The following is a 12,006-nucleotide window of genomic DNA, read 5'->3' as shown; positions in this document are numbered from 1 at the left end:
ATTTCCTAAGTTTCCTGCCATTAATATTTCCAGAGCTGTATCTCTCTTCTAAGGGAAAATACACACAATCAGCCACACAATCGCTTGGCACAACTCCTCATGAACTACAAGGGAAGACGAAAGGTCTCTGTGCTGTATGAAAAGGGATCATTAGGCATCTACAAAGGAAAGGATGTGGACCGGCTGCCCAACGTCCCACCGTACTCTCAAATGCTTTCTTTGCCTGCCACTGCTCTCTAACGTGTTCTGTAAGATCACTGGTGTTCACAGCTCCCTCTCTGGCAGTGCGGCCTTCATTTTCTCCGTAATGCTCCCACACACAGACTGGACTCAGATACTAGTCATCAGAGCTTAACCATTCCCACCTCAACTACTGAAAAGAAGTCACTTATAGTTTTACCTTCAGTAACAGGGGCCAGGAGAGTTCACCCAAATGTTTTATTGTCTGACCCTTTCACTCACACTCTGGTTTGCCACGCCCAGCACATTTCAGGAATTGCTACTCCATTCCCCCTGCTTTTTGAGAGCTTTCAGCTCCCTTCACCCACTGCTGCCTATTGGTCTTCTAGCCTTGACCATTTCCTGCTGTAGCTGAGTGCATCACCTGTGATCCTGACTGGACTATCTGTCTCCCAGTCCATTCTTCTTATGCATATTTTATATTTCAGAAACACACTGTCTCCTATATTTCTAGCAGCATTTCCTGAAATATAGTCCACAGAAGCTGCTACTTGTAATTCTACTTTGTTTACGTGTATGCAATTTTCCAGAAGAATCGAAAATGTTCATAATTGCAAGCATACTGACATGATTAACAGCATCCTGCTAAATAAAAATTTAATTGTTATTAATACTGTGACAGGAGTGTCTGACCTTTGACACTGTGATATGACATTATCATCTTCAAAGATGAGGCTAGAGAACTGAAACTGAGTGGCACAGAGATGCCACGATCTCCTCACTGTGTTTTAATTAGGGCCTACAAGGGGGCTGCACCACACTCAGATCCTTGACTGCACATGGGCAGCAGGCCCTGGTTGAGCATGCCAAAGTGAGAGGAAATAGAGTTCTCAGACAGTTTATAGCTACTTAGAATCCTACCTCAACAATCTACGTTCAAATGCTTTGTAAACATAGCATTTCAAACACCAGGACCAAAAGCAACTTGGGGGAGAAAGGTTTTATTTGGCTTACACATCTTGAATCAGAGTCCACTGAGGGAAACCAAGGAAAGAACTCACACAGGGCAGGAAGCTGGAGGCAGGAGCTGATGCAGAGGCTGTGGAGGGTGCTGCTTGCTGGCTTGCTGTTCATACTTTCTGCCAGCCTGCTTTCTTAAGAACCCAGCACAACCAGCCCATGGGTGCCTCCACCCACAGTGGGCTGGGCCCTTCCCCATCAATCAGTAATTAAGGCAATGCCCTACAGCTGGAGCTTATGGGAGCACTTTCCCAATGGAGGATGCCTTCTCTCAGATGACTGTAGCTTGACCTGAAACACTGTGCCCAGGACTCATTATTTATGCAACAGTAACAACTGCAAGGTGAATCTCGAGTGTGTGCAGCTGACTCACACTGCACACGTCGCTTCATCACTTACAAAGCTGTACGGCTGTGAGCAGCAAAGTGGGAACTGAGAGCCGCTCCAAGTCAGAGCAGTCATGTTTCCACTGGCAAAAGTGTGCTGCGGTCAGCAAAGCTGGAAGCGGATGTGGAGCTCTGCCGAGCTTTGGTCTTGCTACGGAGCCAGCACTCCTCACTCTTCCGCTTCTCCTCCCTTCAAGTGCTGGATAAGCTGTGCCTGTTGTGTGAGTGAGAAGTATGCAGTTTGTTTTTTGATTTTACAGGTGGTTAAAGTTAAGAGATTGAATCACAGATGAGACTTGGGACTTCCAAACAGTGTTGAAGCTGTGAAAGACATATGGAAACTTTTGCTGCTGGACTGAATGAGTTCTATCTTACGATATCGCTACAAGTCCATGGGGGGGGGGGTGGAATCTGGTAGTGTGAATGAGAATGGCCCCCACAGATGAATATATTTGAATGCTAGGTTCTAAATGAGTGGAACTGTTTGGAAGGAGTTGGAAGTTGGTCTGTAGAGGAGGTGAGTCACTGGGTGGGGGGAGGGGGACTTCGAGGTTTTAAAAACCAGGAACATTTCTGGTTACCTCTCTTTCTGCCTCCTACTGTGGATCAGATAGATGTAAGCTCTCAAGTGCTGGTCCAGCATCATGCCTACCACCATGCCACACCCTTTGGAACTGTGAGCCCCAATGTAAGTTTTTTTCATTTACTTATGAATAAAATCTCTATGACATTTTGGCAAGTGACAACAAAATATCAAAGGCAAGAAAGATTTCAAGGTAAGTTGTCATTGATATTTAAAATGTTGAAAGAATCAAATGTTCCCATTTATAGATTGCAAACACAAAATCCCATGGGAATCCTGTGAGAGCAGCAGTCACCAGGAAGAGAGACCACGCCAAGGAGAGCAGTATCAGTGACTGAAAACAGGCTTCCACTGTAGACAGTCGTCACTCCACTACCTGAAACACACCGCACTGGGAAGACAAGCCAACCGTTCCTGACTGCAGGCTACAGACCTTCCCATCCTGTGTGCCCTTCCAATCTTGTCCCCAGCAGGTCTCTGCAGCCTTACTCTGCTTAGCTGCCCTCCTCCTCCTCTTCCTCCTTCTCTTCTTCCTCTTCTTCCTCCTCTTCCTCATCTTCCTCCTCTTCCCCCCTCCTCCTCTTCCTCCTCAACACAAAGGTCCGTTGTGTACCTCACACATATTCTGTACATGTCAACCACGTGCTCCCTGGCTCTGTCGAAGTTAAAGAACATTCACTCTCAAGGTAAATGTCATCTTCTCACAGACGTGTCTGTGGCCCTGAAACATCAGCGGCTCCCCAAGCAGCACTTTCAGATTTTAGTTTTAAGTAAAATTTAAGTAATAAATGTGTGATTGTTAAAATATGTCTGTTCACTGTTTGAAATAACTGGCTTACATCTGAGAACAATAGATTTATAAAGGGTGAAAAGTCTTTTTAAAAGGAGTGCATTACTGAACATCAAAGTCAGTACAATAGAGGATGATACAAGAATTTCAAATAAAAAATTATCACTGTATTTCTTGGGGTTGTCTTTAATTAAAACTGACTGGTTTTGATTAAATACCATGATGTGAACATAGAATATTATAAAAGGATAATAAACTCCACTGTATTGTATCCTCACTTTCTATTTATAAAGAGAAATAATGATTTTTGACAGAAGTAAATAATTTCAATGATTATTTAGACAACTGTCATGTGTATTGTAAAAAAGCACGTTTGGAGATATAAGAAAAGCTTCACAAAGCTTCATATTAGGGAGTTTATCCTATCACAGATGGCGAAAGAACACTGCAGGTACTAATTGTAGGACATGGGGAGTTCTTCCCTAATTTATAAGTCAACAGAAAAATAAAAATCCATGCACTTGTGCATAGCAAATAGCACGTTAAAGACAAAGTCACTTAGAAGACTTCACCAACAATTTGGAAAGCACAACACATGCAGAGAAGAGGCAAGCATCAGCAGTGAGGCAGCCAGCCCTGGATACTGGAGCATCAGCCGTGGGGTAGGGTAGGGATGAGGTACAAAAGGAATGGGGTTCAGAAGCCAAACTTTGAAGATCAGAGTGAGGCTGTACATTGGTTTGAGCAGTCTGTGATGTTTACATGGGCTGAATCTGACATGTGGCCTATCTCCTGCCCTTTTGTGTAGAAGGCTTTTTGGTCAGGTTTCTTCTGGCTAAGGTACCTTCCACATCTGCCACCATCAACGTTCAATAACTTTCTGTGAAGATGACAGAAAGACCAACAGAGCACCTAGTTCTAAGAACATTTCAATAATACCCAACTGAAAGAACACTGCTATTTCTGAGTTCAGCCTCTGACCTCGATAAATATTAATATAGAAGGTGCATGTCTCTGACAAACTGAGATGATTACAATTTTCTAGGATGTAGGTTCTGAATACAGACACTATCTTACAGGACTGCAAACAGAGGGCGGAGGGGACGCTCCCTGCTTACCAGCCCACCAGCCCAAGGCCTCAGAAGTGCTAAGAATACACCAGCAAAAGCACTGGATCTAGCTGATGCTTCGCACAGGCAGGACTGTTAGGAGCTATGAGACCTACATTCCCCTGGTCACACCAGGTGAGGCTAGTCGTGCTTCATGAGCACGCTAACACATAGGGACCAGAACATTCACATCATTTCAATGTCCTGCCAGGTGGCCACTTCTGTTGACAGGTAAAGCAGCTAACCCCAAGAGGACCCATCAAGAAAGGAAATGGTCTCCATAGGAGGCCTCCCACCTCTGAGTGCTCACTGCACTTGCCAGTCCCCTCCCCAGGTTGGACAAGCTTTCCTGTCAGTGCATGCTATTATCTTGGAGGGCCATTATCCCACACTCTTGGGTAGGGCTGGACCTAGATGAACAGACAGCTTCCTCTATTCACACGTGTTTGAGTTTTTAATTTTAAATAAAAATTACAATATTAAAAACTGTAAGGACAAGCAGTATTCTGATACCTTAGGCTAATACTGACAAAAGACCTTTTTCTGGTGTTCACATAACAGCACCTAAGGACCTGCAATATTTCAGTGACAGCAAAAATCCAAGAGTATACATGCATACATAATACACACACAGACACACAGACATATACACACATACGTAATATGTATGAATGTAGTGTGCATTAGAAACCCCTTCTGTCAACTGAGTTTAGAGATTCTAATTTTACCAGCTTCCCAAAGCCTCAGTAACCGTTTCGTACAATTCTAGTAATAGAAATTCCCAGACTGATATGTGCTGCATAGATTACTTGGGGAAAATGGCAAAATAAACCATTTTAATATGAACAGCTATTTTCACCAAAACTTATTAGTTCTATTTTCAAAGGATTGGCAATAATAAAGCAATTTTCCTTATCATTGAAAATATTATTTTAAACTTTCTCTCTGACAAGTCTCGGACTTTTGCAAATATAATCACGGACACATAAAAAACGACAAAAGTCATCAGAGAACTGAGGAATGCTTATTTGTGTGGAAGGACGCACACACAGTCATAACTCCTACACTGTCCTTTATCAAGGACCTTCAAGAACCATTAAGGAGGCATTTAGCAAACAGGCGCTCAGAGCAGGAGCAGACAGAGAACACATCATGCTGCTCACTGCGAGTGCGCCAGCCCCCCCCCCCCACTTCTTGCTCACAAGCACACCACGGAGATAGCACGCACAGGTGCAGTGCAATGCAGACGCACACGACCCAGAAGGCCCTGCCTCAGGCCCTGCAGAGCTCAGTGCTCACAGCGACACCCCAGCACTGGCTTCTGGAACCTTTCCCAGACCTGCAGTGCTTTTCTTCTGGATGATGTCTGTGACATTAACTCAACCTCTGGAGAGTGACACCTACTAATGGGCAGTGCATGGCCACTACAAGGGAGCGGTGGAATCAAGAACAAGGCAGAGGTGGGGGGTGCCAGCAGGTTACTGACGATGAGTGGTACATTAGGGCTGCTGTCTCTCAAAGCTGGCCACTTTCAACTACTTCAGTCATGGTCGTGTTAGGCTGCTTAGCAGCAAATGGAGCTGCAAAGATACAAGCTAAACGATGCCATCTTTCTGAAGTTGAAAGTGTCAACTGTGACATTAATAATGGCAAGTGTGCACACTCCTACTCGAATTATAAAATTCAGGCAAATATGTAATTTACAAAATCAGCTAACAAAAGAAACATTTAGTCTCTCAAATTGAAGTCCTTAGTGTTCCAGTTTATAATTCTATAAATTTAGATCATATTAAAGTTGTTCTACCATATACAAAAAACTTAAGTTCTGTAGAATTGGGGTTTTTGTTTATTTGTAATATTTTAGACTTCAAACAGATATGGCAGCTCGTACTTGTAATCCTAGCACCCTCAAGGCAGAGACAGGCATGTGCCATGAGGCCAGCCTATTCTAGAAGGTAAGCTTTTGGCTTGTTAAGGCTACAAGGGAGAAACCCTACCTCAGCACAGCTACAGAAGTGCACGGCAGTGGCGGCTCATGCACTTGAGGCAGAGGCAGGCAGATTTCTGTGAGTTCAAGACCATACTAGTTTACAGAGTGAGGCAAGTTCCAAGACAGCCAGGGCTGCATGTGTCAAAACCAAAAAGCAAAAACTAACAAAAAATTAAACCAGCTATACCAAGTACCATTTTGTATAAACATTACTTTGAGAATTACTTTCCTGTCCTTTTTCTTGACTTCAACACTGACTACGGTGGAGTGATATAGGAAAGACGACAATTCGTATTTTAAGGCTTCTTTTAGTGAGCCAGGAACCACCGTCCTTAGTCCTTTGCCAGCTGTGTTTGCCATTTCTCTGGGAAGAATCAAATGGTGAGCAGGACCCAGCGCCCAAACGAAGGCACCCTATTACCATGTGACCTGCTGCTGCCAATGCCGTGACTGGACAGTGTACACTTCAGCGCTCTGAGGCCACATGACTGACGCCCAGACTGGTAAAGTCAAATGAAAACATTAGCTGTCAAAACGAAGAAGAGTAAATGCTTACTTTTTAACACAATTACTCTTTTGGCAAAAACATAATGAAACCTGACTTCAGGAATTAGAGTAGAATTATTAAAAAAAAAAACAATTCTGGTAACTGAAAGATTTTTCCTGGATGCTCTGATGGATATTAATAACCGTGTCTGAACTCCTAACCCCAAATATTCAGACAGTATAGACCGTATAAACTTGATTTTCTCTTTTAAATCACACTATTAAGGTGAGATATATTTTCACAATGTCTAAAACCCACATAAACCCTGCAATAATCCTAAGAGTTTCAAAGCTTTTAAGTTCATTTTTAAGTTCACTTACCTTTGTGGGTTTGTCAAAGGCCATGTACCTATGTGTGATCCGAGAACCAGCATGAAATCCCTTCTATGGAGACATGAGCTCGAAAGAAGGGATACTTGCCAGATTCTAGTGAGAACAGAGTGGAGACTGCCAGCCTTCGAGCCCTTCTGTCACTGTGGTTGGTGGTTCCCTGAGTGCAGGCTGCTGCCCACTGTACCATCTAAGCTAACCACAGTCAAGACAGTAACAGTGTCCTGGACTCTTAACACTCCCTAAGTCTGTCTTCTGTCAAAAACAAAACAACCCCTGTCTCCATTTGCAGAATCAGGGGTTCTAAAGTTGTCCTGCTCTGGTGATGACGTCCCACTGCCTAGAACTTCCTTTTGGTTTTATTTAGCCAACAGTCAGGAAGCCAGAGGGTAAAGAATTCCTAGTTCGAGGGATGATGGGAAGCAAGACATCTTCTGCTCAGAGTATTCACGCTGCACTGGAATCCTCAAATACTTCATCTCTCAAACATCAGTTTGGTACAAAATATATTTTGGGTTTATGATTCCAGAGAGCTTACTTATCTGAGGAGGGCAGGAGAATTTTAAATCTTTGCCGATTACACAATAAATGGCAATGTCAGGCAAAACGCTATCAGCTGCAAAATATTTGGCAAACGTATTAAATATATTACTGTCCTAATCATATAAGAACAAACACTACCTGTCTCTTCATTGTGGAATTTTATTTAAAAAAAGGGACACAATGATATTATTTTGAACTAGTTTGAATACATTATAAGAAGTTTAAAATATGTAAACGAGAAGGTGACAATTATGTTTCCTATGGTCAGGAGCAGAAATGTGCTCCTCCTCACTCCTTCTTTAAAAGGGGAACAAGAATACCCTTGGCAGGGAATAGAGAGGCAAAGATTAAAACAGAGACAGAAGGAACACCCATTCAGAGCCTGCCCCACATGTGGCCCATACATATACAGCAACCCAATTAGACAAGATGGATGAAGCAAAGAAGTGCAGACCGACAGGAGCCGGATGTAGATCGCTCCTGAGAGGCACAGCCAGAATACAGCAAATACAGAGGCGAATGCCAGCAGCAAACCACTGAACTGAGAATAGAACCCCCGTTGAAGGAATCAGAGAAAGAACTGGAAGAGCTTGAAGGGGCTCGAGACCCCATATGTACAACAGTGCTAAGCAACCAGAGCTTCCAGGGACTAAGCCACTACCTAAAGACTATACATGGACTGACCCTGGACTCTGACCTCATAGGTAGCAATGAATATCCTAGTAAGAGCACCAGTGGAAGGGGAAGCCCTGGGTCCTGCTAAGACTGAACCCCCAGTGAACTAGACTATGGGGGGAGGGCGGCAATGGGGGGAGGGTTGGGAGAGGGACACCCATAAGGAAGGGGAGGGGGGAGGGGGATGTTTGCCCGGAAACTGGGAAAGGGAATAACATTCGAAATGTAAATAAGAAATACTCAAGTTAATAAAAAAGAAAGAAAGAAAGAAAGAAAGAAATGTGCTCCTCGGCCCCTGTATCTGGTCCGGGCTCCACTCGGGTACCACTGGGAGGTAGTGGAAGGCTGGACAGGTGAAGCAGCCTGTCCAGTGAGGGAGGTCAGCAGACTAGGGCAGAGCTTGGAAAGGACACCAGGAGCCCTGCCTCTCTTCCTTTATTCCTAACCAGGACAAATGCTTGCTCCACACTGGTTTCCTGTCAGGATGTGCCTCCACAGGATGTGCCAAAAGGAACAGAGGAGGTCATCCATGTGCCCGGTTGTGTCAGCTCCTTCCTCTGTGCAATCAAGTTCTGCTCCTATCTGGTCCTTTGCTGTTGTGAACAGGGAGGTTAGCACTGGGAAGTGAGGGACTCCTTTACTTTGTGTTACGCTGTGAGAAAGACTACTGGACCATATGCAGTCCTCTGTAATTTCTTTGGGAACCTCCCCAGGATTAACATAATGACTTATAGATACCTCCAGGAACAAAGCTACTGAGTCTTTAAAGTTCTGCAGACATCAGGGATCCTTTGAGGCTATCTATGCTAACCTATGACTTAAAGTAGTTTTGATAAAGGATGGTTAATATCGTAAACATCTTTTTATATACTTGTTAGCTATTTTATACCTTTATAAAATGAATATCTATTTTGCCCTCTTTGATTAAAATTGTTTTTCCTCTATTGAATTATATGAATTCTTTATAAACCATTTTATATCTTAGAAATACTACCAAAAGCACGATCCATAAAAGACCATTAAAATCCATAAAATCCATAAAAGATCCATTAAATTTCATCAAAATTAAACACATCAGTTCTCCCAAAAACACAGAAGAAAATAATAGGGCTGTGAGAGAAAAAGAATAGATATCCACATAAAGTGCGAAAGAATCAAAAAGCAAGTGATCCAATTTAAAAAAAAAGTAGTCAATGATTATAAAGACACCAAAGAAGTTCTAAAACTTTCCCACTTGAACACACATACAAGACACTCTGCACTTTTATGCAGCCAAGAAAGGAAGTTAAAACCATAAAAAAGCCAGGTGTGGCAGTGTCCGTTAAGGACAGAGGCAAGCTGACCTAAGAATTCAAGGATAGCCTGGTCTACATAGTTGAGACCCGGTCCAAACAAACAAAACACATAACAAAGTACTTCTCTATAAATATTAGTATAGGCTTAAGAAAAGAAAGCAGGCATTGGGGGAGGGTACAGAACTCTCATAACACGTTGAATAAAATATAAAATACTATGGCCACTCTACAAAACAATTTGGTAATTTCTCAAAATTTACACATAAATATCCTATGATCCATCCATTTCACTGTGCATTCCAGGAAAAAGAAAAGTGCATTATAATACGAAAGCATGTGCATGAATGTTAAAGGAAATTAATTTATAATTAGCCTTAAGATGAAACAACCTACAAGTCTATCAAAAGCAAACTTAGATAAATTATGGTACAGTCACCAAATGAGATTCTACCCAGCGATAAAGAGGAACAGATTCTGATATCTTTAAGGCGTGGATTACAGGGAAGCAGAAAAGGAAAGGAGCAGAAGAACTGGGTGGCTATACAAGGGACAGAGACAGTATCACACGTTTATTCCTCACATGCAGAATTTACAATTGGCTACACACACGTACACACATGCACACATGAGTACACACCCAGGGATGCAGAAGAAACCCTATTTGAGGAGAATGCCGGTGAAGGTGGGAAAGGCTGGGGAATCACAGGAGAGTGCGGACAATAGGCAAGGTACTGGACTTGGATGGCAATGCCCCATCAAAACCCATCACTTTGTACACTAGATAAAATAAAATAGGAAAGTTGACTAACCTCATTCAATTACACTAAGCACAAGACCTCCGTGCACACACTGGTTTAAGGAATGTTAGCTAACAGGACGGTGGCGAGTGGATCAGTGGATGACTGGGATGGTGCAGAGAGGTCAGAGAACTCCAGAGAGGATGAGAGGGTGAGGGAGACAGACACACATGTTTATGGCCTTTCTGTGGGAAAGGTTTCAAAGGATTATATAAATGTTAATTAGTACATACTTTATACATGCTCTTTATTGTATATCAAATACATTCCATTAAGCCAGTTTTTCAAAATGAAGGTAAAAGAAAAACATGGTCATTAGAAGGGAAGATGTTATCAAAAGTCGAAGTGAGCTTCATTCTTTAAATTAAAAGGCTGATACATTTTATGGCCATGGATAAAGTAGTCTTTGGATTAAATTTACAATTTTAGAAAACACGCTTTTGGAACCATGAGCCTGGGAGTGCCCCATTACTTTTCTAATTAGATTGTTTGTGATACTGATGAATGTGCTCTTTGGACACTGTATAATAAACCATGTCACTGCAGAAAGATCTGTGTTCTAATGACCTGATGTTTTCCAATTATCATACTACAGAACATGCGTGAGCAAAGATACATTTTAATTGCATATCAATAAATGGACATAATGTAGTGTTGTATGAAAAGCTCCTTAACAGGGTTTTGGAATCTGTGATGGAGCTAGTCTTTATGAAAATCTACTGTGTTGGGCAGGACTGAAAGATGTTGTCCTACACTTGCCCTAACCTAACACCTGGGTACGATGTCAATCATCAGATGGCCTCTCAGAAACACGCTCAGTCACATGACAGGGCTGATGTGTAGATAGGGATATGATCTAAGGGGAACTGATCTCACATCAGTTCTCCAGCTGAGAAGCAATGTGTGGACTGGAGAAATGCAATGTCCTTGAAGTATTTGGCATGCCAGCTGTGTGCACAGAAGACACGCAGAGCCTGTAAGAAGGAGCCGAGGCACAGCTGGCAAACCACACGGAACTGAGAGCCTCCAGCAGTGCAGAGAACAGACCCTGCCCATACCTGAGCCGTCCTGAGTAGATCAGCCACACAAGTATCCAGATAAGGGCGTGGCCTGACATTTAGACACCGGTGTGAGGAAACCCAGCGAAGATTCACCTTCTAGACACTAACTACAGCGAGGTAAGATGTGAGCTCCTTTAAGCTCCTAGCCTCTCAGGTTTGCCAGACTTCACACGTATGACTTCAGAGTGGGCATCAAGGTGAATGGATCACACTGTTGAGTTTTCAATCACATCTCCAAGTAAGTGCACACACACATCAGGTGGAACGTGCTTGAGGAATGTTTGCAGAACAGAGAAAGGAGAAAGGAAACAGATAACAAGGGAAGAAAGCAAACTAAACATCCAGATCAGATAAACCACGCGAGTTTTACAAGGGGGTGCTTTACAGTCAAGGCCAGGGACAGTGAGCAGTGAGTGGTTATGAGACGGTAACATCACAAGTTATATTAACAGAGGGTTACATCATGAGCCAGCGCTGTGGCATGGGAAGTCAGTGAGGCTGTTGACCAGAAGGTGGTCCCCTTCACTGTGTGTGAAAACAGCAGAGTTCGCTTGCCCCTGCACTGCTGAACACTTGCCTGGCTACTGAACACAACTGTCTCTGGCTTTTCTCAGCTTACTCTTGCATCTAAACTTTTACCCATGGCAATGCGTCACTTCCTCCAGTCCAGCCCACCTGCCAAAGCTAAGCACTTTGGCATC

The 12,006-nt window shown here is 43.1% G+C and overlaps 1 protein-coding gene and 1 long non-coding RNA gene across 11 annotated transcripts in view; one reads left to right on the top strand and one right to left on the bottom strand.

Annotated features, from left to right (window-relative positions):
- Fer (FER tyrosine kinase) overlaps positions 1-12,006 on the bottom strand; it is a 308,103-nt gene that overhangs the window by 98,289 nt on the left and 197,808 nt on the right.
- On the top strand, positions 1,778-3,128 carry LOC108351980 (uncharacterized). Its single transcript, XR_015629793.1, has 3 exons — positions 1,778-2,103; positions 2,197-2,274; positions 2,418-3,128. It is a non-coding gene; the product is annotated as an uncharacterized LOC108351980 (long non-coding RNA).

The sequence above is a fragment of the Rattus norvegicus genome, chromosome 9 (genome assembly GCF_021556685.1).
Source record: "Rattus norvegicus strain SHRSP/BbbUtx chromosome 9, alternate assembly SHRSP_T2T, whole genome shotgun sequence".
Taxonomy (NCBI): Eukaryota; Metazoa; Chordata; class Mammalia; order Rodentia; family Muridae; genus Rattus; species Rattus norvegicus.
Note: the sequence above shows the minus strand (reverse complement) of the source record. Positions and strands in the feature narration are given on the sequence as shown.